Source organism: Sceloporus undulatus, chromosome 1 (assembly GCF_019175285.1).
Source record: "Sceloporus undulatus isolate JIND9_A2432 ecotype Alabama chromosome 1, SceUnd_v1.1, whole genome shotgun sequence".
NCBI classification, from domain to species: domain Eukaryota; kingdom Metazoa; phylum Chordata; class Lepidosauria; order Squamata; family Phrynosomatidae; genus Sceloporus; species Sceloporus undulatus.
This window is the reverse complement of record NC_056522.1, coordinates 313,730,978-313,758,532: the sequence shown is the minus strand read 5'-3', so window position 1 is coordinate 313,758,532 and position 27,555 is coordinate 313,730,978. Positions and strand designations below refer to the sequence as shown.

General features: G+C 42.7%; 1 protein-coding gene across 1 annotated transcript in view; it reads right to left on the bottom strand.

The window, feature by feature from the left end:
* The window catches only part of GALNT16 (polypeptide N-acetylgalactosaminyltransferase 16), a 223,994-nt gene that overhangs the window by 111,531 nt on the left and 84,908 nt on the right, over nucleotides 1-27,555 (bottom strand). The window lies entirely within an intron of this gene.

The following is a 27,555-nucleotide window of genomic DNA, read 5'->3' as shown; positions in this document are numbered from 1 at the left end:
TGAGGAATCCTTCCCAGGACTAAGAAGGACTGAGTTCAGTTCTTCACTAGATGCCAACTTTGGAAACATTATTTTTGGACTTCATCTCCCAGAATCCCCCAATTGACATAGCTACTGATATAGATTCTGGGAGTAACAGCACCTTGAAAAGCCACCTTTCCAGGCTATTTTTAGATGAGTTATCATCAGATCTCACGACATGACCATTCCATTATATGCTGACTGGGGAATTCTGGGAATTGTGGTCCACAAAAGTAAGTTTTCTAAGGTTTTACAGTAGGCAGCCTAAAATACAGGATAAATCAATGCTTTAGTGGCGCTCCCTGGCTTGTTGCTGGTTCACTGATATAAAATGCAACATTGCCCTGGATACGGTTTGTTGATTAGTCTCCTGGTGGAAGGTCTGTATCAGGCTTCCTGAACAGTCCAGGAATCAGACTAGATGCTGAAAACAACTTGGTAGCTCCATTTTCTAAAGGCATTTCCTGGCATTGTGTGACAGTGGCCTTATGAAAATCCAAAAACCATGCTCATCTTGTCCCCACAAGTTTGCAAGGCTTTGCTCCTTTAAAGCCAGATGCATGGTGCATAACATTCTATGCACAGAATGATTGGGTAACCTTTTAGAACAGTGATTCTCAACCTTCAGCTCTCCAGTGTTTTGGATTTCAACTCCTAAAAGTCCCAGCCAACATGGTCAATAGTCAGGAATATAGAGTTGAGGTGCAAAACAAGTAGAGGACCAAAGGTTGAAAGCCAGTGTTGTAACATATATGAAGGGCTTTCTGGTTGCTTATATTGCAAGCAATGAGCTAGGCCTCATATACTTTTAGCAGCATAATTAATTCTGACTCCAAAAATTATGAGTGGAACTGAGACCCTGTTTTTAGCCATGGCAGTACAACTCATGTGTGGGATAAGAGGTCATCATTATTTCCTCTGTTAGCCTAGAGTGGGAAACCTGTGGTCTTGCAGAAGTTCTTAAACGTCAGTCTTCATCATCACTAGCCAATGCAGCTAGTTGGCAGGGCTTGACAGGAGTTGGAGTTTAGCAATTGGACGAGGACAAACAAATTGAAACTTAATCCAGACAACACAGAGGTGCTCCTGGTCAATCAAAAGGCACTTTAAGGTATAGGGATGCTGCCTGTGCTGGGTGGGGATACACTACCCTTGAAATCTCAGTCTCACAGCTTGGGTGTGCTATTGGACTCAACTCTGGGCCTGGATGCCCAGGTTTCAGCAGTGGTCAGTGCATTTGCACAATTAGAACATGTGCACCAGCTCCGCCTATTCCTTGAAATGTAAGATCTGGTTACAGTGACACATGCCTTGATTACATACCTTTTGGGCTACTGCAATGCACTCTACGTGGGGCTGCCTTTTGAAACTGTTCAGAAACTTCAGGTTGTGCAAAATGACTCAGCCAGAATGCTGACTGGGGCCAGTTATAGGGACCACATAATTCCCTTGTTAAACTGATGATGCCACTTCTCAACAACCTACCTTTGCAGCCTTGCAGTACCTTGACAAAAAGTTTTCAGAGATGCTGAAGATTGAGAGTCTGGGGAGTTAAGTCTGCAGAACTCTCCTGGTTGTAGGGAGCACTGAAAACAGGCAACTGGGGAAACCGCTCAGGGTCCTGCCACAGCAGCTTGTCTCAATGTGCCCTGCAAAAGGAAAGCACTGCAGACATCATTCCCAAGCTCCCTTTCTGTAGCACTTTGGAAATGCTATGGTCATGGTGCCACCAGACTGCAAAGGTAGTTCAGTCATTCACCACTATAAACATGAACCCCCAGCAATTACAAGATCATAAATCGAGGTGATGGTTTCATAACAGCTGGGCAGAATAAGAACCATCATTTTTCAGTTCTTTTACAGCAACAGTGACACAGCACATACCCTGCTCTGGTGCCGGGTGGTGGTCGTGTGCCTTTCATTATTTTTCTTTCCAAAGGCATATTTAATGTACAAAAATGGCCTGCACCCTTAATTTTGGGTATTTCTGTCATGTTAACCAATCCTTCCTATGTGGTGTGCTGCCACATAGGGCAGACACAGAGAGAGCTGTTGTAGCTTTATGAATTATAGAGCAAATCAAGCCAAAATTCTCACTAGAAACTAAAATGACTAAACTGGGGTTTTTGTATTTTGGACTTCTCATGAGATGATATGAAATCATCTTCTATCATCTTATCAAGTTTTATCATATTTTTTCAGATCACTGAAAAAGATGATAAAACTCACTGAAATGAAAGGGTGTAGGAAAATAGACCACATTACAAGTGGATTGATGGAATCAAGGAAGCCACAGCACTGAGTCTGCAAAGGTTGTTGATGACCGAAGCTCACAGAGATCAGTCATTCATAAGTTGAAGCTGACTTGACAGCAAATAACAACAGGCCATCGTATTTAAACACGTGTAGCTTTGTTTATCCCAGTGTGACAAACTGCCTGCCAAATATCTCCTCTGCTGAACAGCTATTAAAGATACAAAATGATCAAGTAACCCTCTAGTACAGTAATTCTCATCCTTCAGGTCTCAAGGTGTTCATTTTGAAGAGCTATAGTGGTTTCATTCCAAATAGCTGTTAAAGATACAGCACCATTAAGCCCTGTCTCCTTTTGCATTTGGTTAACCTAGTGAAAGTCCATGCTGTTGTTGTTCTGTATTTCACTGAGTCACTTTCCCTATAGTGTAGTCTTTAAAATGAGTTCTTTCTAAATAAAATCCTATGAGCTGTCAGCAAGTATTGTGAGTCTACCTCCCAACAAATCCTATCAATATAAATGCAGGACACTGGGTTACTCTGTGACTGATGAGATGTTCAAAGACAGCAGCATCTTTATAACAAAAGATGCAGCAAAGGGAATAAAGCATGATGTAAAATGTAGCTCCTGACAGCACTGCTGTAACTGAAAAAACTCAATATTTATAATGTTGCCTTTCAGGACCACTGCCCTGTTTTAGTCACTTTTCACTGAATCCAGAATTGTGTATTGAATACACATACAAACTGTGAGGTTGCATTTGCATAAGATAAAGGTTATCAAGATAAGAGTAGACAAGCTGGGAGCTAGGGATGGTTTAGACAGAAGGAAAATATGGACATTAATGATTGGGAATTAGCTGGATACAGTACTAGTTAAGTCATATCTACAAATGCATAAGTGATGAATGACCTTTCAATGTATTTCTGTAAATTACAGAGGACAAAATCTGACAGATATTAACAATATGACAACCAACCCTTATGATCTGTATTCCACTTTCATGGATCAAAGATTGCCTTGGCGATATCTATGTACACATTTTTCTAGTGTCCAATATTCTTGCCAAGTATAACACTAAGTAATTGTTTTCTGAAAACCAAGAGAGGAGAAAGCTTATCTTTCACCCTCTGCTACTGATATTAATTCAAACAATCAGCAGCATTTTCAAGAGGGGAAAAAAGCAGAAACAAATAATAAATGCACTCAGCTTTATTGGACTTTAGTGAAAAACACATGGGGAGAGGGATGATATCGGGGAACTAAAGTAGTTACACTTTAAACAGAGTTCAACTAGTAAAAGCATAGTGAAGCTGCTTACTACTGGTTTACTTCTGGAGTAACATAGAGAAGCTTATAATAATTAATATCTAATTTGTGGAAGAAGATGGATTCCACGCTGGGGATCAAGAGAATTGTATTTTTTTAATGTACTGATAAAACTCTGGCATGTGAAGTGCAGTAGAATCTCCAAGTGTTGTTTAAATCAAGGCCAGGAATTGCACAGATATCCACATGTGTTAGGAGATTATCAAATGGGGGGAAAGGGGAGAAGCAAAAGGCATATTCCCAGCTAAATCGCACAACTGCACAGAAGATTTTCAGATGATGTCACACTCATCCAGGATTTATCCAGGAATGCTCCAGCAACAAGACATTAATGGGGAAATCCTGTGAATGGCTTCTCAATAGTGCAACTGAAGTGCGATTGCCAGGATGTGAAAGCTAATCACGTTTCATTCATGCTATTGGGGAAGCAACCCAGGACCTTTAAAGTTTAAGGGGTCTGCATTTCGGCACAGGCAATTTGTTCCATTGCTAGGATTGGGTTTGCAGTGGATTTCTGTCTTGTTTGAGGTGCAGGGCATGATTTTGTTTACACTGGATTAAAATACTATGATGAAGTAATAAATTTTATTTTATTGTTTTTTACTCTGTATGAGGCGGGAACATGATTTGAAGACATGCTGAAACGGCGCATGTGCAGAACAATCAGTTCCAATGTACTAATGATTCATTCATGGATATGCGTGGAAAGCAATCACACTATTCTTTGGGTTTTATGTAGCCTTATTGCACCATTGCATGAGTGTGTATAAATATTGAGCACTATAGTGTTACTGTTTCTTTTTGTTTGTTTTCACTACCATGACTATTGCTGAACTGGCCCTGATGTGATAATTGCACAGGCATCCAGCTGTGTTAGGCCCCATTCCCACTGGGTTATAAAGGGAATCAAGTATCGGATTATAGGGAAATCGTTCCCATTTTAATCTGCATCTGAGCCTAATTTGGTCATTTTCCTAGCAAAAACCGAATCATCGGTGTGGGATAACCCGATTATCCTGACACCACTTTTCCAGATTAGTCTTTTGCCAGGGACCGTGTCCAATCTGGGGTACAATTAATGGGAACGATTGTTGGGATTGAACAGGTGTCCAATTCGGGTATTTTGGGATGGGAGGCCCATGTTAAAGGGGCTGGTCTGGGGGGTATCACCCGGTTTTTCTCTTTCCTGCTTCCATTGCCATTTTCAATCGCGTATTTAGCCTTCTCAGTGTATGGGGAACGATCAATTGTGTAGCAGGCCCATAGCTCGGCTGGGGCAACCGGCCACCATGGGGCCCCAGCCAAAGGGGACCCCAAAGAGAGGGAGACGAGAGACTTGGGCTGTATCACACTGGAGAAATCACCGGTCTTTTTGGCATACCTTTCACTCTTTCCTTGCTTCTAGCTATGGCATTCTAGGAGCTGGGGCAGATACCCTCGCCTTGAGTCAGGATGCTTAAAAGCAGTGACAAACCAGGTGATTTCTCAGTGTAGATGGCAGAAGACAGGGATAGAGAGTTTCATGGAATGAAAATTTCGGAAGGAGGGAGAAACATTCGAAACTTGCATTGTTGGGGGGGGGAGATTTGAGTTTGTGGGATGGGATGGAAAAAAAAAAACGGGAAGGACGTGGAAGTGCTTTGGATTATTGGGGGAAAACTGAGAAGGGGTCGGGTTCGGTTCGGGTGAGGTCGGATGAGGATGACGGATGAGGTCGGACATTTGGATTGAAGTTCTTGGAAGCGTTTTTTCGAAGAGAATTTTAAAAGTTCACATTTTTTGAATTGATTTTAGTAATAAAAGGCACTCACGAAAAAGAACAGTCCTGCTGAGTAGTGGAGTTAGGAATTCTGATCTTTGAGGACTTATTCTTGAAAACTATTTTGAAATTATCTGGGAACAAAAAATACTCCAACGGACAAGAGTAATTAAATAGACTAGAAACAGAAAAAGAGTGAAAAGATGTGCAAAGAGTATGGATGAAGTCCTAGCGAGTCGAGTCTGCGTCGGTCGTCTGGGGAAGGGGGGGGAACGGAAAAAAGTTTTTTTTTTGGAGGGGGATTGGTGGAGGGGACAAGAGGATGGAGAGGACGCAAGGAGTCCGGACAAGACGACGAGGCGGAAACGATTAGTCGTTGAAGAGGAAGAATTGAAGATTGGGCCGCAAAGAGGAAGAATCGGAGGTATTTCGTTTTTCTCTGAGGGACTCAAGAAGGTTCGGAAAACTATGAGGATTCGAAGCATTGTTATGTTCTTCTCATTGTTCCTTCGGTTCTGTATGTCTCTCCATTTCAGCTTTATTTCTTCGATTTATGATTTGTTAGTCGTTTTTGTTTTCTTTGCTGCATGATTATCGAATAATACTTGTTCGCATAAAATTCTTTTAATACTATGATTCTCTTTGTTGTTGTTGTTGTTTGTTGTTTTTGTGTGCCTTCAACTCCTTTCAGACCTGCAGAGTTCCTTGCATAGTTTCTTCAGGGGGAGGTTGCCTTTTTTCCTGAGAGGCTGAGAGGGTGGTGATGCCCAAGGTCTCCAGCGGGTTTGCATGGCCAGTTTGTTCCTCCAAATTCTCTAGACAACAAGCCAGCCCCTTTCCCCTTCTTTTTCTTCCTCCTCCCCCTTCTTATCTTCTTCTTCCCTGTTCCATCACAATGACGCCTAGCCGCCCAAGCATTCTGGTGCTTCAGCGATCCATACGACCGCTAAAAAAACACCAGAAAAACAGGTTTGAAAGTGTAAATGGGAACGGGAAACAAAAATAGCCCTGTCAAAATGCATCGAAGCAACTGATGTCACTGTGCGTACTAATCGCCTAAGCACTTGATTGACAGCTTAAAAAAGAAAAAAAAACAGTTTCAAGACAGGGAATGGGAACGGGGAACAAAAATGTCGTGTCAAAAACAACGGAGAAATACCAATGGGAACGAGAACATGGGTCCGAAAAAACCGAGCTTTGCTCCCTTCGTTTTTAATGGGAACGATGGACGTGATTCAAATATGACTTGGGACTCGACCGAGCCAGACTCGCAGCAAGATTCGTCGACTTTATAGCCCAGTGGGAATGGGGCCCTAGACTGCAACTCCCATGAACCCTAGCCAATTGTGAGGAATGCTGGGAGATGCACAATTTGCACTCCAATCTAATGATCATAAAATTATTTTACCCATGGTATTATTTCCTTCATAGATGAAGGGAAGAGTCACCAGCTATAAATGGATACTGTAATCTATGGCACTTTACAGATGGTGCTATGGGGCATCGTCGTGATGTGCTAGGGTTGCCTCAGGGCATCCTTTAAGACGCCCAGCAACCCTAGCATGTACCTGCTGCGCCATAATGGCGGCGCCCTGTATACACGGTGCTGCCATTATATGTCACTGCCACTGCAGCCAAACGGGTGGCGCGGGTGTGACATGCTCATGCCGCTGCAGGGCGCTTGTGGCGTCCTTTCGCGGCACCAGAAGGAGCCTCCAAACAGAGCTCCTTCCTGGGAGCACCACGTTCCCGCAGCCACCAACACGCCTTGCGGGAACGAAGCCGGGGGAAAGGGGCCGAGTGGCCCCCTTCTCTCCCAGCAGCAGCTCCCTGGGGTGTCCTGGGACATGAAGCCCCAAGGACACCCCTTTCCAGGCTGGGGGGAAGCAGCGTTTTGCCACTTCCCAAGGCCTGGAAAAGCAGTGGATCAGGGCTCTGGGGCTGCCACTGGGGCTGCTCAGGCCCCATCTGGCAGGATTCAGTGGCTGCAGGCCGCCCAAGGGGCAGTCTGTATCCCGCTATTTTACCACAGTTAAACAGGAAGCTACTAGCACAATGGCAGTGATATGTGATGCCATGTTCTCCATTCTCATCCACAATTCCACATTTCTGTAAGGACAATGTGCATGAATTTGTGGTCCACAGGCACAACTGGAATAGAGGGCAAGGGTTACTATATGGGGGAATAAGGGCAGTGTCACCAAAGTAAGAATTTTGCCTCTCCCCCATGAAATTTTCCTTCAGTCTTCAAATTTCTAGCATTGCAGAGTGTAAAATACTGAAATCATTATTAGATAGAACTTTAATTTGGTTTGTGTCACAATATTTCCTTGGTAACTTTGCTTGCTCCATTTCTTTAGGTGTCTAAACTGTATTTCTAAATGGTCAATGAAGTTTTAAGTTATTGCAATGCTAGAATTTGGGCACTGAAGGAAAATGTAACTGGGGGCAGTACTCCTGAGGTGGGGCAATGCCCTATAATACTTGCCTTGGGAGGAGGTTTCACTAGTGAAAATCAGACCATCCTCCCCACCCCCCCCCAAAAATTATTTCAGAAATGCTAAAATTGTTATAGAATGAGCCAGGATAATTTGTCCTCCCACCCACTTTACTTCTTCTTCACATGGTGTTTCGTGTCTTCCAAAGACTCAGAGAGGTTCTTTGCAAAGCTGATTATATAGAGTTCATTTCCTAAGGTTAAAGTATTTTGGCTCCTGCAGGACAATCTGATAATGAGAACTGCCACTGATTAATCACTGAGAAGAGGACACTGTTTGCCTAAGACTAGGACCAGGGCCCCAGAACACTATGCAATTGCAGCAGTCCTACCCCCCTTAACTCGATGGTTGCTTCATATGGAATCCTGAGAGTTTTCGGCAGAGGCATTTAGAATTCTCACAAAGAGTCTAGTGCTTCACTAGATCTAAAATCCCAAGATTCCACAAGATGCTGAACAGAATATGAACCATCATTTTCCAGTTCCAAAAAAGAATAATGCACTACAATTGTATAGTGTGGATAGACCTCAGATGACCTACATGCTTGTTGCTCAACTACGTTCCAGGTCTTAGCTTTTGATGGGCAACTTGAAGGATCTTGAAATGAAAAAAATGTGGGGGGAAAAGGGAGGGGAGGCTCACGGATAGGACTGAAATCTGCAGCATCTTCAAAGCTGATTTATTTTGCCGAGAGGTTTGTGCATATCAACCTACTTCTTTAGATGCCTCTGCTGTTTTATCTACCTACTAGTTCTTGGTCTTTACCCAGACTTCAGGCTGGAATCAGAGAAAGTCATCTATAGACAAAAGAGCTCCTTCTGTTCCTAAGGGCTTTTGATCCAGTTTGTCGGCAGGATGAACAGGAGAGGTGTCAGTTTCTTACCCCCCCCCCCAACCACCCATGCCTGAAATCGCTGGAGAAAATCTGCTCTAGAGATTAGGGCTACTCTGGAATAGTGGGAGAGCTGGGCAAGGAGCTAGACAAGAGGCGGAATTGGTAAAACAACAACCCATGTTTATCTGTGGGAGTGTTTGGCCAGAATTCCACTCAGGGATGCTTTTGTTGACAAAATAAAAACTATGATCCAACTGGGTCTGGCAGGTCAAGAGCATCCCAGGCTCTGAGATTTCTGGACAAAAACTGAGACCTAGGACAACCAGTTCTGACATTTAGAGGGCGCCCTGGGGGATGCTATAAAGGTGATGTTATAAGGAACAGCCCCTGGTAATGTCATAAAGCATGATTCTCAGCATTAACCATAGACTACACCAGTTTTTACTATTCCAGTAAAAATCAAAGCCTGACAAATTAGGGAAATACAGAGAGAAAAGAGAGTTTCTAAGAGTAAGATTTATCTCCCTTGCTTGAGGCTTGAGGCCATACCCTGAGATCTGTCAACACTAGATCCAACCTTGGACTGGAAGACTCTTCAAACTTTGTTCTGACAATATTTCAATTGAGGGTCCTCTATATAAGGATGGTGCATGGCTGTTCTTAAATCTGCCTGTTGAACCTGAGCCTTCTCCGGGTCTCAGCTCCTTAAGAACAGAGACTATTTTCTGCTTTTCAACAAATGCTGAAAGCACTGAGTGGTAACTTCTAATAGCCACTAATGATTGTGCAAGCACTTGTAACCTGTCACTCTGGGATTGCAGCCATTCAAGTGACCTCAAAAGAACAAGAAAACTCCCTCAAGTTGCACTAAGAAAAAACTGGAAGATGCCACCATTTCGTCTTTTCACAGCTACTTTGTGTTTGTAACAGAAACAGTGTCTAAAAAATCCTACGGTTATTATTAAGAAACATTTTTTACAAACCAAAACTTCAACAGAATCCAAATTGCAGTCCTAATACAAAGCAGAATAATGCTGCGACTAGCCTTCCTCTTTTGTTACAGCCAGTGAGCATGACTATTTCACTTAAGAAAAGTAATGTTTCTTCCAACACTGAACATTTCACAGTATACTGTTAGGCCTGGCACACTGCAAATGTTTATGGCTATAAGACAATTAGAGCAGGTATGAAAAACCAATTTTGCACAGCCTCACATTCCCACGGGCCCTACTCCTTCACATTCCTCATGATCTTCACTCTCTGCAACTCCAGGAAGAAACAGATATGAAGGGGAGGGGTAAAGAGACAGAGATGAAAAAGAGGCAAAGGCTTGTGAGATGCAGAAAACTTGATTCTGCCCAAAGAAATACCTGTTTTTATTGATCCAAAACAATTGTTATTATGAAGAGACTTGTCTACTTCAAGTGTTTATTGATTGGGAGTCTTAAAGAGGAAAACAGTACCTACATTTTTGTGATTACGAAGGATTTGATTTAACTTACCATGAAAAACAATATCTCATGCAGCCAGTGTGGTATCGCGGTTTGTATGATGGACTAGGACTTGGGAGACTCTGATTCAAATTTCAAATTTGGGCCCAGCTGTGCTCCAGTCCTTAGGACTGGATCATGGTTTTTGTGTGGCTTCCGGACATTGGATGCATGCATCATTTAAACAGCGTACCTCCAAAGTGACCCCAAGCAGCTTTATTTTGGCCTGTCTGTATGAGGCCAAAATTAGCTTTTTTTCCTAATGTTGCTCATACATTGCTTTCTTGTGTCTTGCTGTTCTTGTAATGTAAATACCAAAAGCTATCATCTGATCCTGGAAGCTACACAGAGTGAGCCCCGGCTAGTACTTGGATGGGAGACCACCAATGAATACCAGGTTCTGTATGCCATGTGTAAGAGGAAGGAATGGGGGGGGGAAACCACCTCTAAGTATTTCTTGCCTAACAAAATTCTATGAAAAAGCATTGGGTCACAGTAAGTCATGAGACTTGAAGGAACATGCATGTTGCATTAGGATACATGGCCCTAAGAAACAGCTGGGGAAAATAATTCGAATGAATAATTTAAGAACTCTATTCTATAAATAACATAAATTGTTATCTGCTTTGGAGGTTTCTCATACCCAGGTAAAGTGATATTTTTTTAAAAAAGTAAACTTTGCAAAATCCTTTAATTAAAGTTACTGTCAGGTATGTTTCCCCCCTCGAAAACCCATCATTCTAAGTCTGCCTGCCAATTATTTCAGTAGAAGGAATTCTCAGTGTTCCAGAAGTCTGAGAGAAGCTTCCACATTGGCCTCTACATAAGTTTTTTTTAAGTGTTAACAAAAAACTTTTCAAAGCCATTGCATCTCCTCTATCTATCTATCTATCTATCTATCTATCTATCTTCAGTGCATATCTAGCTTTCCCTCAAAGCAGCTCACAGTTCCTTCTCTCCCATTTTTATCCTTACAACAGCCCTGTGAGATAGATTAGATTGGAGATAGAGACTGACCCATAGTACCACCGGCTGCATCCACACTGCCGGGGATTCTATAACATTGACCCCATGACAGTTAGAATGGTGTCAAACCAGATTATTTCAGCAGTGCAGATTGCAGCCCCAGTGGGTTTTATATCTGGAGGATGTTCAGGTGGTGAACAGGGGAACATATTCAGTGTGCCACATCCCAATTGTCTGCTTCTTTAAACAAAATGCAAAGGGATCTGCAGCACCTTTGGGACTAAATGAAAGACCGAGTTTGTAGCATGAGCTTTTGTAGACTTGAGCCTACTTCTCAGATGCCGCCTGAGAGGGAGTTCACCAGGCAGGTCAGCTCCATCAGGACTAGCCTGGAAGAAGAGGAAGAGCCCTCCCTGCAATCCATCTGCCTTGGTCCAGGCCTAGAGGGAGAGAGAAACCACTGGACCTCATCCCCTTTCCCTCCATCATCCCTTCCTTTTGTTTCGTGTCTTTTAGATTGTAAGCCTGAGGGCAGGGAACTGTCTGATTAAAATAATAATTGTAAGCCGCTCCTGAGAGCCATTAGGGCTGAAGGGCGGATATAAATACCTAAATAAATATAATAAATAAAAATAAATTGAGGAGTGCATTTCAAGGAAGGAGGCTCAAGTCTCTGAATGCTTACATTTCTTTCTTTCAGTGTGTCTCAAAGTGCTGCAAGATCCCTTTGCATACTGATTTTCAGCTTAACAGGCTATTGTCTTTGAATTCTTGAAACAAAAGAATCACCATCTCTCCTTCTTTTCACAGGAAACAGATGTGCGAGTACGCGGCACACAGATACTAACTTTGCCAAACATGTTCTCTGCTCCCAGAGAATAGCATTGGGTTTATTAATTACCTCAGACTATGAGCTCTGCCAAAGAAAGTACAGAAAGAAAAGAAAAAAAGATGTTGCCATGGAGACTGAAAGACCAGCCAGCTGTTTCAAATAATGTCATTTTTTCATCACTACCACCGTGACCATTAACCCGCTTTTCTTGAGTGGCACCATTTATGTGGCACCATAGGGGAAAAACGAACAGACAGACTGGCAGGGGACCCAGCAAAAATGTGTTTTGGTTCCAAACTTGGCAAATCTACTTGCCATTCAAGAGAGAGGTCTACATTTTCTCCTCCAGCTCAGTTGTACCTCCACATACAAAGAAACACAGACATCCCATCATTTCCAGGCTTGTTCCTTTTTCCAGAATGTTGCATCATCACTGGACAAAACACATACCCCCTGTTCCTAGGGTTGCCAGGTCTCAGAGCCAGACTCTGAGTTCCCAATTTTGTGGATCATGCCCAGGCAAGAAGGAAGCATTGTGTGAAAATCTCCAGCTCAGCTAGTACAACAGGAGCTTGCCACCATTTGTAGGTTTTTTTATTAATGTCTTGCTACAACTTGCAAAGATTCTCTCCAGAGGATCCATGTTTAGTTTAGGGCTCACACTCCATTCTGCTCTGAATCCACCTTCTGGCTAGAATGAAGTGTGTTGTGGCATTGTATGCCTTTAAGTCATTTCCAACTTACAGTGACCCTAAGGTGAACCTATCATAGGGTTTTCTTGACAGGACTTGTTCAGAGGAAGTGTGCCATTGCCTTCCCCTGAGGCTGAGAGCATGTGACTTTCCTAAAGTCACTCAGTGGGTTTTATGGCCAAGCTGGAAATCTAACCCTGGTCTCCAGAGTCATAGTTCAATGCTCAAACCACTACACCATGCTGTCTGTCTACTATACTCAAGGAAGCCAGATAAAATGTTCTTCCTTCTGACTTCCTATTGGAGGCTGCATCTGCTCTGCAGAAATAATCCATGTTGACACCACTTAAAATTGCCATGGATCCTTGCTGTATCATTGTCCCTATGTAGCAAGTCTTTATAAGCATACCATTTTCCCTTTAACCAAGGGTCATTTCTAAACAGAGCCTCACGTCAACATGCCCATATCAGCATTATAACACTTATATTCTTCCTATGGTTTTTTCCCCCAAATTTGTAACAAGGATTGTCTTATATAATGATTATTAAGGTCCTTGTTTGCTTTTTCCTTATTATAAAGTAACCATGAAAGCCAAATCTATCTTCTAATTGAATCCATTCCTTTATCCAGTTTAGACATGAGACCTCTCTGCAGAGTATGTCTCACAAAACTATAATCCCCAGAATTCCGTAGAATTGTTCCATGGCAGTTAAAGTAGCATCAACCTGGATAATTTTGCACCTTAGAAGGAGCAATCTCCTCTTTTCACCTTGATCTGGGAACAGCCTCCTTAACTAAATTTTATGTCTTAATTTCCAAACAAGAAAATATGTTCTCAGTCTCCCTCCCTCTTTCTGTGTGTATGTCCATGTGTGAATGACAAGATCAATGCATAACACTTAATGACATAATTGGGGCTCTCCCCAGATGTTAGGTTTTGGCCCAGAAACCTCTGGACCTGAGATGACCCTTAACTGCTTCTTAAACACCCACAGGCTGAGCCACATAACTATACCCTAATTATACCCTATCAATAAACAGGATTATTCAGAATTGCATAGCTGTTATTCAGACAGCATTTGTTCATGTTTTTAGACAATATACTGTTACATCTCATTCAGCTTCATTTTCTGTATATACTGCATATACTCATGTATAAGTCTTGAAATTTTAGTTAAAAATTGATCCAAAAAGCCTGAGACAACTTATCCATGAGTCAGTGTAAATACTGTATTTTAACTCTTTTTTTTTTTAAAGGAACCATCCCCTGGTGAAAGGCAAGAGCACAAACTGTTCTGGAAGCACTGACCTCCCTCTACTCTCTCATCCATCCAGCCTTTAGGGTGAGCACAGTTATGTCTGCTGGAATTTTGTAAGTTCTTTGCCATTTTTCCCCCTTTGTTTCATGCCCCTAGGTTTTACCCGTGACTTATCAATGGGTCATATCAAAATCCATAATTCTGGCCCCAAACCCTGCTATGGACTTATACATGAGTTTAAGTATATACGGCACTTACTGATTTTATCATTCATAATCTTATTAATTAAATCTTTGTCATCAGTGCTTAGATCTTACTATTCTAGAGACTTATTGGATGTTAGGTTTTCTACCCTTGCACCTTGGGTTTTCTTGGCAAGTGGTGGTTTGCCATTGCCTTCCTCTGAGGCAGAGAGACTGCAGCCTGCCCAAAGCCGTTCAGTGGGTTTCCACAGCATAGCAGGGATTCAAGCCCTGGTCTCCTGGGTCCTAGCCCCAAACTCAAACCACTGACTCTATTTTCTATCCACTTTCCTCAAATTAATCACCATTAGACATTCAACTGATGGGATGATGAAAACTCGGAAGAGGAGGAATCTGACACCTTTTTTAACTGCCATGGTTCAATGCTATGAAATCTTCCAGGCAACATGGCCTATCTGATTGGTGACAGATTTAATTTATTTTTCTGTTCTGCTCTTGTGCCACAACAAACTACAATTCCCAGAATTCCATAGTATTGAGCCATGGCAGTTAAAGTAGTGTCAAACTGCTTTATTTCTACAGTGCAGCTGATGATGAAGATGATGATCATACTTCTCCTGCCTCTCCCCACCCCCATACTGAAACTCAAGGTAGCTAACTGTGTAAAGAAGATTACCTTCTACATATTACTGAACTACAAATTAAGTATGATTTAAACATGGACTCTCAGAGAAAGGTGAAGAATTTAATGCATTAATGGCATGGAGTGCCTACCTTCAAATCTACACCTAAAAGACACTCTCTGCAGGGTGCATTTGATCACCTTCTCTCCTCCCCTCCCTCTTTTCCCATAGTTACGCTTGAAAAAGCACATACACGGACTAGACAGCTTAGTTGTTAGGTTAACATTTTTGATTGTGAATAATATTTTAAAACAGTAATCATTAAAGGAACAAAATGGAGTGGGTATGAATAAAAAATTTTTACCAAAGTTTTAAGCCTAAGAATAAAACATTTTTTAAAAAAAGTTTCAAGCCACTGTTGAAAAACCATTATAGTTATTTAAATCAATGCAATATATTTTTACAAAGGAAAATATGGAATAACCATATGGTTTCAAATTATTACAGATTTTGATTTTCTATTCAAATATCTGAAAAGCTAGTTTATATATTCATTCTCAATATTTCCCAACAGCTATACTGCTTCACCAAAGTAATAGCACAGGTTTATACATGTTTACATACTCCTCAGAAGGTGTGCTGAGCTTTGTAATGGGATTCATTAAAACTCAGTTACATTTCCTTTGCAGACCTCTCCATCTGATGTTGGAATGTCACATTTAGAAGGGGCAAGGTTTCAAAAAAAAAAAAAAAAACTCTTTGGACTTTAACTTCCAAACCAGCATAACCAGTAAAATTTGTAGACCAAAGGAATACCGGTAACTTTTCAAGGCTCTGTCCTGGAGCCACCATGCCTGCTCTTCTCTACACTTACAGCTTGGGAGGTGAGGGGAATACCATATTAACTGGCTTCCAATCGCATTTAAAAATGTATCACACAAACAAAACACACAAGTAAAACAAACAAGCTTCATTGATATACCGCTTCATACCACCTAAGCAGTGTCTAAGCGGTTTACAACTGTAAGCTAATTTGCCCCCAACAATCTGGGTACTCATTTTAACAACCTCGGAAGGATGCAAGCCTAAGTCAAGCTTGAGCCCTTTTGCTGGTCTTGAACTCACAACCTTATGGTTTTGAGTGAGTGGCTGCAGTACAGGCATTTAACCACTGCACCACCAGGGCTCCTTTTTATACTTTTATAATCTCTAAAGCTGCAACCTCATCTCTGCAATGAAACAAAACAAAAAAACAAAAAACAAAACAAAACCATCATTCAAAAGAAAAGACTGGTAAGTTAATTATGCTGGTCAACAACTTCTGGAACTCCGCAACCATGGAGAGCTTGGGAGCAGTCATCAAGACGATACACAACTCCTTTGTTCCAACAGCTCCATTGGCTGTTTGTCCATTTCCAGACACAATTCAAAGTGCTAGTTATGACTTATAAAAGTCCATGTTATCTCAAGGAATGTATTCCCTCATAAGAACCTGTCCATATTTTAAGATCTCCCAGGGAATCCCTTCTGTCTATCCAACTATCATCACAGGTGCATCTGATGGGAACACAGGAGAGAGCCTTCTCAGGGGCTACTGCCAGTCTAATGCCATTCCTAAAGATGTTATATGGATCTTCTACTTCCTATCCTTTCACAAGCTTACTTTTCAGCAGGACTCTGAAAACTGATTCCAGGGGGAAAGAGAGAAGGAACTTTCAGAATCTTTTAAACCTTCATACAAATATATTTCTTCCTGTACACAAGAAAGGGGACACCTAGGGTTGCCATAACTGTCTACCTCCAAACCAGGACAAATGGGGGGAAATGTAGGACAAACGTAGGACAAAATCCCCCCAATGTAGGACATATTTTGTAAATGGAGGACACACACAACTAAAACACAAAAAATTAATAAATTCAGAAAGCATTAATATAAATGGCAGGAAGCCTTCTCGGAGGCGGAGGACGCTCTTCCGCCTCAGACAAGGTTTCCCCAGCTGGTCTCTGCTCCAAGAAGAGAGGCCAAGACAGCCCAGCTCGGCGGGATGCCTTCTTGGAGGCAGAGCCACACAGGGCCTAGTCAGTGGGCTCGGCTCCAGAGGAGGAAGCTGCGCAGCTGTGGCCTCCTCCTCTGGAGCCCAGCCCACTGGCTAGGTCCTATGCGGCTCCTCCCCGAGCCCTCCTTCCGAGCAAGGCCTAGCATGGCAGCTAGGCCTTGCAATACTAAGAGGGAGGAGGTGGTGACCGGGAGTTCCAGGACGGGACATTCCAGATGGTTGAAAAACCATGAATGTCCCGCCTGGAACCGAGATATGGCAACCCTAGGGACACCAGATATTGTAATAACTGTAGGACTAAATGATACTGATCTGGCATGCAAAGAGTTGTTCAAGATTTTGCAAGACAGGCTTTTACTTTTTAGACAAGCGCTTACTGGAACAAGAAATTCCAAATGTCCAAACTGGGTCCAAAAAAGGAAAGAGGCAGTAGGAATCATATCACAAATGTAAGTTGGCTAATGGAAAACATTAAAGAATTTCAAAAGAAAATCAGCCTGTGCTCTATAGATTACAGCAAAGCCTCTGACTGTCCCGATTATGAGAAATTATCATGCACTCTAAAAGAAATGGGAATGCTACAACATCCGATTGTCCTGGTGTGTAATTTATACTTTGGACAAGAGGCTACTGTCAAAACACAATATGGTAAAACAGAATGGTTTCCCATCAGCAAGGGTTCAAGCCATGCAGCTGGGTTATTTTTTGTTGTTGTTGCCTCTCCACCATGTATGAGCACTGTCACACAAACACACCACCAAGTACCTCCCATGTCCTGCCCAGATGGCATCCCATTGGACGTCTGCCCATATGATTGGACATACAATTACATGTGAGAAGTATCGCTGGTACAGAGAATGGGTACATCAATGCTTCAGTGTGCAAGTGATACATTGGCAAAGCACAATCATGGAGGCCCCTATACATGCCCCCTGCAATCCCCTTCACCCCATGCATGCCCCCTTGTTGGACTGTCTGGTTTGTGTGTATTATAATTACATCCATTGTGGTTGTCGCACTTTCTTTCTTTCTTTCTTTCTTTCTTTCTTTCTTTCTATTCTTTGATGCAGCCCTGCACTGTTGCCAGACTGTTTATATGTAGGTGCAAAGATACGTATTTTCCATGTGAAGTTTCTTTTTGCTCCAGTTTTTAGCCCCAGAGTGCAACTTTGTTCCACTTTCCACCTGCTTTCGCCTTGTACATCATCTAAACGCCCTGGCTTCAAAGTAGCTAGAAGCTGTTTAATTCTGCTATGTGTTCCACCCCTTAGAGCAAATCAAGCCTGGATTTTCATAGAAGTGAAGATCACTAAACTAAAACTGTTGTACTTTGGAAAAGATGATAATGCTCAGTAAAATGGAAGATAGTAAGAAAAGAAGGAGACTGCACTACAGGTGGATTGAGCCAATCAAGGACGCTAAGGCCCTAAGTTGGCAATACCTGAGCAGGACATTTGATGACCCATAACTTGAAGTCAACTTGGCAAAAAATAACAACAACAAAACTGCCTTCAGATTCAGACTTGGAAAAAAGCTGAATATAAAATATCATCATCATCATCATCCACACTCCCAGTGGAAGACACTCCCTCGGAGGGTGATAGAGTCTCCGAGTCTTTAAACAGAGGCTGGATGGCCATCTGTTGGGGATGCTTTGATTTGGATTTCCTGCATGGCAGGGGGTTGGACTGGATGGCCCGTGCAGTCTCTTCCAACTCTATGATTCTATGATCACCACCACCACCACCACCATCATCATCATTGCCAGCAGCATTGCCAAAACACCTCATGGAAAATTCTTTGTAACATTTGCCTCTCACCTGTGTTGCTTACGACTGCAGCGTGGGTCTGATTTGAGAACTAACAACAGCTCTGTGAGATGGCCAAGGATGTTGGGAGATTTGGCACTTTCAAATGAAGACTGATGGAGCATTTTCAGTGTTTTAGAAGTAAGAACTTTCTAAAACACACACATGCGCTGCCTTGAAAATGCAGTTGTGAAATGAGTTCAAATTGTTTCCACCACCCTTGAACCAACAGTCCTACATCTATTGATTTGGAGGAGAACCCTATCAAATTCAATGGGACTCTGAGTAGACATCTGATAGACTTGTGCTGTAATGTCAGTTATCCATAGCTGTACAGCGATTTGAACACATGCCTTCTTCCATGCAAGTTCAGTGCTCTGAACTAAATCAATTGTATGACTTTTTTTTTAAAAAGGCTGCTAATACATTCATAGCTGGGGAACTTGTGTGTGGGAAGCACAGTTAAAGTACAGGTACAAGCATTGCTGAGTCTCTCCCAGAAAATAAGCAGTAATAGAGCAGGGGCAGGGAAGAAATGGTGTATTCTGGTATTTGAAGCTGGCAAAATCAGTGCTGAAAGCAAGGAAATCATTTCCCTCTTCCCCCTCTTTCCAGCAGCAATTCTTTGGGAGCCAAAGGGGGTGCCAATGAAAGGTGAATTGTCAGGGACAAATTAATATTATGGGGGGGCTCTGGAGCAATAATGTGTGTGGAAGATTCCCCTCCACCCACCCAGGGTACTTTCAATGCATACCCCAAAGCTTCAGTATGTGTTTTTGTCTCTTTAAACGTTACCTGGCAGCATTCCAGTAACTTAACCAGCTAGAAATGGCAATGAAGAGAAGGATGAGACGTGTTTAATCAGACAAATGAAGTGAAGAGTGGGGGTGGAGAGAACTACAAGGATACTAGGCAGTAGAAAAGGGGAAAGGAACTGTGAGGACACTGAAGACAGAGAAGAGTACCCAATTAATCCATCCCGCTAATTTCACTAGTGAAATATGGAGGGGGAGATAATCCCCCATCATAACTCTCCTGTATCCTCAAAATATATTCTGAAGTGTTGAAGGAGCCTTTCAGGCAGATCTGCAAGACACTACTTAGGGATACAGGGGGGAAGAAAAAGAGAAATCCCTGTTGTATGAACTCCAGTGTGACACTGATTTCCAACCAGAGATCAGTTCATGCCTTTTCAAACATAACTACAAGAATGAAAATGTTGTTGTGTTGTTCTTATGTGCATTCACATCAACTCCAACTTATGGTGACCCTATCACAGAGGTTTCTCAAAAAGATTTATTGAGCGGAAGTTATCCATTCCCTTCTCTAAGGCTCAGAAAGTATGACTTGCCCAAGGTCACCCCCATGGCTTTATATTGCTGGTTTGGGATTTGAACCCTGGTCTCTGGACTCTTAATCCAACACTCAGACCCACTGCGCCATATTGGTTATACCATTATGTCCAATTTGGTATATCTGCTCAGTTTAGTATTTTCTTTAGCTGGAGAAAAATACCAGGTTTTGGTAATCCAGTGACTCCATCTTGCCAAATCCAAATAAATAACAAATCTTCAATAACCTATCCTTTGGAGGAGCTTCTCTTGATTCTGACATCTCTTAGCACTAACTAACTCAGCCCAATTTGTTACTGGATTTGTCCAAATCTGAAGCACTCACCACCACCACCACCACCACCACACACACCCCTAAAATTTATATGGATACACAAACAAGTCTGTGTTATATGGATACAAAAGAATTGAGAGGTCTGTCAAGGGCTCAGTGTGGGCCAAAGAGCTGGTGGTACTCCTTTGCCCTGCATTTGCTTATAGCTCAGTACACATTTACTGTTCTACCACAAATCTGCCACTATGGGTTAAATGCCAGCTTAGTAAATGTGGATAGTTTTTGACTGGATGAAAGATGAAGCAGTCACATAATCAATTGCTGGGCCTCCTATAGCCCAAAAAGCAAAAGTGGGGTAGAGCTTCAAAAGATGCTTATCAATATGTTAAACTGTTTTGTCTGCCTATGTTCCGGTTTGGAAAAGAGAATGCCAAAGCTTATGCATAACCAAAACAAATCCTCCCATATGGGATGATTTCTTTGTTGTGTGCCTTCAAGCTCCACTTCTCTATAGCCTCACCCACCCACTATGGCCATCAATGTTTACTGGGTTTTGTTGGCGGGGGTGTCTTAAACTCCATTCTCATCTGCACTGTTGGTCCTTTAGCAATTTCTTTCCAGCTCCCCATTTCAATCACCCCTTTAGTTTCTTGTTTCCTGTTTGCAATCAGAGCAAGCCCTTCATTATGATTTTATAATCACTATTTTTATTTTATTATTACAATTACATATTTATACAAAATATGTCAATTAAAAAACAAATACTGACCATGTTTTTGGATGCAAAACTAATTCAAGGAGCTACTGTGACCAGAGAGCCAGCATGGCACAGTGGTTTGGGGCATTGAATGACTTTGGACATCAGAGTTTGAATCCCTACTCAGCCATGAAAACCCACTGGATGACCTGGGGCAAGTGTCTCTCAGCCTCAGAGGATGGCAGTAGCAAACCCCTCTGAAGAAACTTGCCAATAAACCCTGTGATAAGAGTTGCTATAAGTCAGAAACAACATGCAGGCAAACATCAACAACAACGTTGTGGCCAGTAGATATGAGCAAATTACTAATTAAATGGTCAGCATCAGAAAGACGTTTCTGCAACATTTACCACTCCACTTTGCATGAGGTACACTACAACTGGATGTAAAGGGGCATGTGGCGGACCTACCAGAAGGAAAATACAGGATTGCAACATATTTGACAATGACTCCACCTGTACTTGTCATAATATTAAAATGAACAAATCATCTTAATTCCAGGTTTCTTCTATACCACAAATTTCCATAGAATTAAAATGTATACAGTATGTATCTTAGTTCAGCAAATGTATGAAACAAAGGGACTGTGCACACTGGCCATAAAGGCCAGCCTGGGGTGGAGTCGGGGCATGGTGTCCACATGATGCGTGCCCCAACTCCACCCCCAGGGCAGCGTGACGCCACTCCACCCAGAGTGCGGCATCATGATGGCGCTCCTCTGGCACTGTGTCCACACGATGCAGCTCCAAAGGAGCACCTTAAAGCCACGGCGCTGTGGCTATCGCTCCCTTTCCTTTCTGTGGCCTGGAAAGGCCATATCAGGGCTGCAGTGTGCAGTTGCTGCAGTCCTGATCCAGCACAGCTGCAGGCAGCTGCAGGCCGCCCATTCGGGGCAGTCTGCACAGCCTCATAGTGTGTCTACCAGTGTTTACTCAGATGTACATCCCACTGATGTTAATGGGGCTTACACCTAAGCAAATGTGTACAGGACTACATCCTCAGGCCTCAGTCTTATCTCCACCTCTGATATAATAAAGTTTCTCAAATTCAACAGGACTGTTGAGGAATATTCAGAGAGTCATGCTATAAACATAATTTGCACATAGGTGTATCTGGAAAACTAATAAGACCATATTTGAATGGTCCACATTCAAATCAAGTGTGATTTACTATACCTGTCAAAGAATATAATGTATTTCCTATTCATATAGATAGATTGATTGAACATTATGCACACTTTCTTTGAATATAATCTATGCATTATACAGCTGCAGAAAGATTGATGTATATTGCATTGTATATAAAATGCATTATGCTGCATAATAATAATATATCTTTAAAGATAGCAGAGATCCATTTGTCTTTAAGATGGCAAATTATGCAGGAGAGGGAAATTTGTTCCCAAACTGGAGATAATCTGAAGTAACTCAGGACTCTCACAACTGTGAAGGATTATGACAAGATCAGTCATTCTAACAGCATGAAATGCTCTCAACTATCATCGTTGCCTCTCCCGGAAATTTGGTATGTATGTATTTTTCTGATGCTGATCCTGCTGAAGCTTTTCCATGTTGCTAATCTTTTCAAATGCACACACATATGTGCACGCACACACACACCTTTCCAGTTAATATTTTATAGATAAAAGAAAGTGTACAACCTGATTTTATGCTTGTTTACTCAGAAATAAGTCTCACTGAATTCAATGGATTTACCCTGAAGTATATGTGCACAAGACAGTAGCTTTAGCTAGTTTTTTTTTTTTAATGATAATTAAATTCATACTCGTCCCCTTTAGGGTAGGGTGCTAAGGGCCACTCTCTTTCTCTTGTGGTCTGTCCAAAGATGTGCCACAACCTGCAGTTTCTACTGCTAAGAGGGGCTGCTGCTGCTGTTCCTTCTTACCAGAGAGAAGAGGAGGGAGGATGAAGGTGATTCAGATCATGAAAATACAGCTGCTCTGAACTGATGGGGAAAGGAAAAGGTAGGTACACTCTATAGTTTTTTGTGGCTATGTGGCCATGTTCTAGAAGAGTTTATTCCTGACATTTCACCAGCATCTGTGGCTGGCATCTTCAGAGAAGATGCTGGCGAAACGTCAGGAACAAACTCTTCTAGAACATGGCCGCATAGCCCAAAAAACCCATGAAAAACTATGGATGCAAGCCATGAAAGCCTTTGACTTCACGTAGGTACACTCTGTTTGAAAGGAAACCCTCATCCACCTCATCCCCTTGAACTGAGACTAGAACTTCTCCATGGCCTCAAGCATCTTCCCTACAAGTAAAAGACAATAGCAGGGCCATTCCTGGAGCTTAACAGCTACAGGGTAGCGGCAGGGTGTGGAACTGTGTGAGTGGATCTAATCATGGAGGATCTCAGCCATAGACACTCACACTGTACACACATGGTGAACAAAAATAAGACAAGACAGTAAAAGCACTCCTGACAGATGGCCATCCAGCCTCAATTTAAAAACCTACAATGAAGGAGATGCCACCACATTCCAAAGCAGTGCATTCCCCTGTCAAACTGTTTCTGAAGAATCAAAAAACAAGCTTGTTCCTTCTTCAATATGACACTTTTTCAAATAAAATTTTTCAAATGTTAAACATGACTACCATGACACCCCTTAACCTTCTCTTCTCCAGGCTAAACATGCCCAGCTCCCTAAGCTGCTCCTAACAGGCAAGTTTATCACACAAAGACCTAAGTGCTCCCATTCTGAAAGTGGTTAAAGTGCTGGCATCGCAGAAAAGCAAGTCCATTCATGAATGGTTATCATACACAAGCACAACAAGAATTTAAATCAACAGTAAAGAGGGCCCAATTCACATTTTAGTATCAAATGGGGGAGTACAACTCTCCATTGCCAACTTGCCAAATACCTTTTCTGTGCATGCGCATGCTCCAGCTGTCATTTCTACAAGGCTGAGAGAGTGTGACTGTGTGCGGCGGCAGGCGGCTGGGCCGGCAAAGGGGGAGCCAGGCAACGTGGCCAGCGGCAGGTCAGTGCCCTGTGCTGCTGTGGGGCAACCGAGGCCGCATTGGAGGACCGGTAGGACTTGGCGAGGGCATCCTCCATCTATCCCTCCATCCTTCCATCTTTCCAAGTCCTTCTCTCCCATCTCTCTGACTCTCCCTCTCCCTCCCTCCCTTGGCTTCTTCTTCCAGGATCACCCTCTTCATTTTTGGGGCTCGAGGAAGGCACGGCTCGGGCCCCACAGAGCAGGAGGATGAAGAGGAAGTGGTAGGAGGAGGAGGAGGAGGCAGGTGCCGGGAGCCGGGGGCATGCAGTGCCTCATGCATGGGGCTCGGGGGTCTCTCGGCCGGAGGACGAGGAGGAGGAAGAGGATGAGGAGGGGGCTGTTTCCTGTGGGACCCATTGGGCGAAGATCCCTGGGAGAGGCAATGCAATCCCCAGCCCTGGCCCCGATCCAGCACACGAGGAGGAAGAGGATGAGAGCCCACCCACACCAAAATGGTGAAAGGTCTGGAAACTAGACCCTGGAGTTTATCACACAAGGGAAATTGGAAGGTTATCTCAGGATCACTGAGGAGGCAGTCAAAGGGGTTTCACATTAATACACATGAGATCTAAACATGCACATCCAATGCAATCCACAGTCATTTGTGGGGTTTCACATTAATGCACATGAGCGTATAAGATGGCATCGAATGGGATCCAGCATCAATCAGAACGCAATGGGGAGTCATCGTCAAAATGGGTAAATTCACTAAATTCTGAATGTACAAATTCTATTACATTGTGAATTAACAGTAAATTCACATTTGGCTAGGTGTGGAATGTGTTTTTTGATCAGCCATGGATTCCCTTCAATTGCCATGATCCTGTGATCCTCCCAAGCCTCTTCCTCCTCCTCTTTCTCCTCCTCCCTCCAGCAGCACTACCACCAGCCCTTCCTGGCCCAAACCTCGCCTCTAGCTGCAGCAATGGCATCCCTGAGGTTGGTTGCCTTGCCCTTCCCTGCCCCCCACCCACCCAGACCACTTTATCCCACCTTCAAAAAGGCCTTTAGGATCTGGCATGGCTGCAGCTGTACCAGACTCAGAAGGTACCACCCTCTCAGCAGCTACTGCATTGGTGGTGTCACTGCAGCCTCCCGAGGGCCCATTTAGGCTCTGTTGTGGCTGCTGGGCAAGCAGGAAAGCTTTCTCACTCACCCAGTAGCCATGCCAGTCCTTCCAGGTGTACCACCCCACTGGGTGACACCTTTTCTGGGCTTTTACCTGATGCAGCTAGCATGTCCCCCACACCCCTAGTGATGCTACTGATCCTTCTTGAATTGTGGTGCCCAGAACTGGACATAGTATTCCAGGTGAAGTCTGTCCAAAGCAGAATATAAGGGTACAATTACTTTATTTTCTTTCCTGACAAGTTTCACAGTTTATGCATTTCCTTGATGACATCTGGTCACAGAGAAATGAGGCAGACACTGCAGAGCATGCATGGAATAACGAAGATGTGAGCCTGAAGCTGGGCATACAGGATGCAGAACAAAACTGCAGGCGATCCCTGCCAGTATTACAGCATCATCAAAATGAAATCCCAGCAGGAAGCAGCTGAGCTTTAGACTGCAGCAGGATATAAAATTTTTAGCCAAAGAGCCAAAAGTAACATTTAGGGCAGCAAACTGTTTGAACTCAAAACATGTTCTCAGAATCATATTTGCACATTCCTCCACCTGTACTGCTCCGTGGAGATGGGATTAGCAGCTCCCAGCCTATATGAACAGTTTGCATCCACAAGCCACGTATTTGAGGAAGTTAATTCCCCTTTTGATCATTACTGTATTAATCCAGTGAGAAGAGCACAGTCAGAACGCATAGCAACAGTTTCACTATAAGTGCAGAGATATTAGCCTAAACAATGGTCTTTATAATAGACACAGCTTCCAAAGACAGTGTGAAACATGTAACAATGTGAAGTCGAAGACTTTCATGGCCAACAGCCATAGTTTTTTATGGGTTTTTCGGGCTATGAGGCCATGTTCTAGAAGAGTTTATTCCTGGTATTTCACCAGTAGTGGTTGGCATCTTCAGAGAATGCTGGCATGGAAGTATATATACCCCATTCTCTTCCATGTCAGCATTCTCTGAAGATGCCAGCTATAGCTGCTAGCAAAACATCAGGAATAAACTCTTCTAGAACATAGTCTCATAGCCTGAAAAACCCACAAAAAACAAAACATATAAGCTGGGCATTTATTGTAGTAAAATAGATCATCTAGGAAGACTGAAAACTGTTGTCTATTCCTGCTGAATTTGAAATAAGGGACTGCCTTAGCGTAAGCCCCAAGTATGTTTTATGGCTCAATAAGCTTGAATATGGCTCTACCAAGTCCTAGTCCAACATTCTAACCATTGATCAACTCAGGTAATGGTCAGAGTACAAAAGTAGTGGCTAAAGTGTTGACAGGGACTAGGAAGACCCCAAAATTAGAGCCACTGGTAATATATTTTGAGAACTCCTGGAGAACAGGAATAGTCCCAGCAGACTGGAGGAGGGCAAACATTGTCCCCATCTTCAAAAGGGGGAAGAAAAGAGTATCCCAAAAATTATCACCCAGTTAATCTGACATCAATACCAGGAAAGATTCTAGAGCAGATCATTAAATAGAAAGTATGTGAGCATTTAGAAAGTAATCCATAATCACAAAAGGTCAACATGGGTTTCTGAGAAACAAGTCATGCCAGACTAATCTGACATACATACATACATACATACATACATATATACACCAGCTTGGTAGACAAAGGGAATTCTTTAGATAGAGCATATCTTGATTTCAGTAAGGTCTCCCATGATATTCTTGCAGACAAGCTGGTAAAATGTGGGCAAGAGAACGTGACTATTAGGTGGATTTGTAACTGGTTGACCAGCCGGATCCAAAGAGTGCTCATCAATGGCTCCTCTTCATCTTGGAGAGAAGTGACTAATGGGGTGCCACAGGGTTCTGTCCTGAGCCCAGTGCTATTCAACATCTTTATCAACTTGTATGAAGGACTAGAGGGCATGTTTATCAAATTTGCAGATGACACCAAATTAGGAGGAGTAGCTAATACCCCATAGGACAGGATCAAAATTCAAAATGACCTGAAAGCTGGGCCAAATTAGAAAGCTGGGCCAAAACTAATAAAATGAACTTCAACAAGGAGAAATGTAAGATACTACACTTAGGTAAAAAAAATATGAAATTCATAGATATAGGATAGGGGACACCTGGCTGAATGAGACTATATGTGAAAGGGATCTAGCAGTCGTATTAGACCACAAGTTGAACATAAGTCAACAGTGTGATGCGGCAGATAAAAAGGTCAATGCAATTTTAGGCTGCATCAATAGAAGTATAGTGTCTAAATCAAAGGAAGTAATAGCACCACTCTATTCTGCCTTGGTCAGACCCCACCTGGAATACTGTGTCCAGTTCTGGGCACCACAATTCAAAAAGGATGTTGACAGGCTGGAGCGTGTCCAAAGGAGGATGACTAAAATGGTGAAGGGCCTGGAAACCATGCCTTAT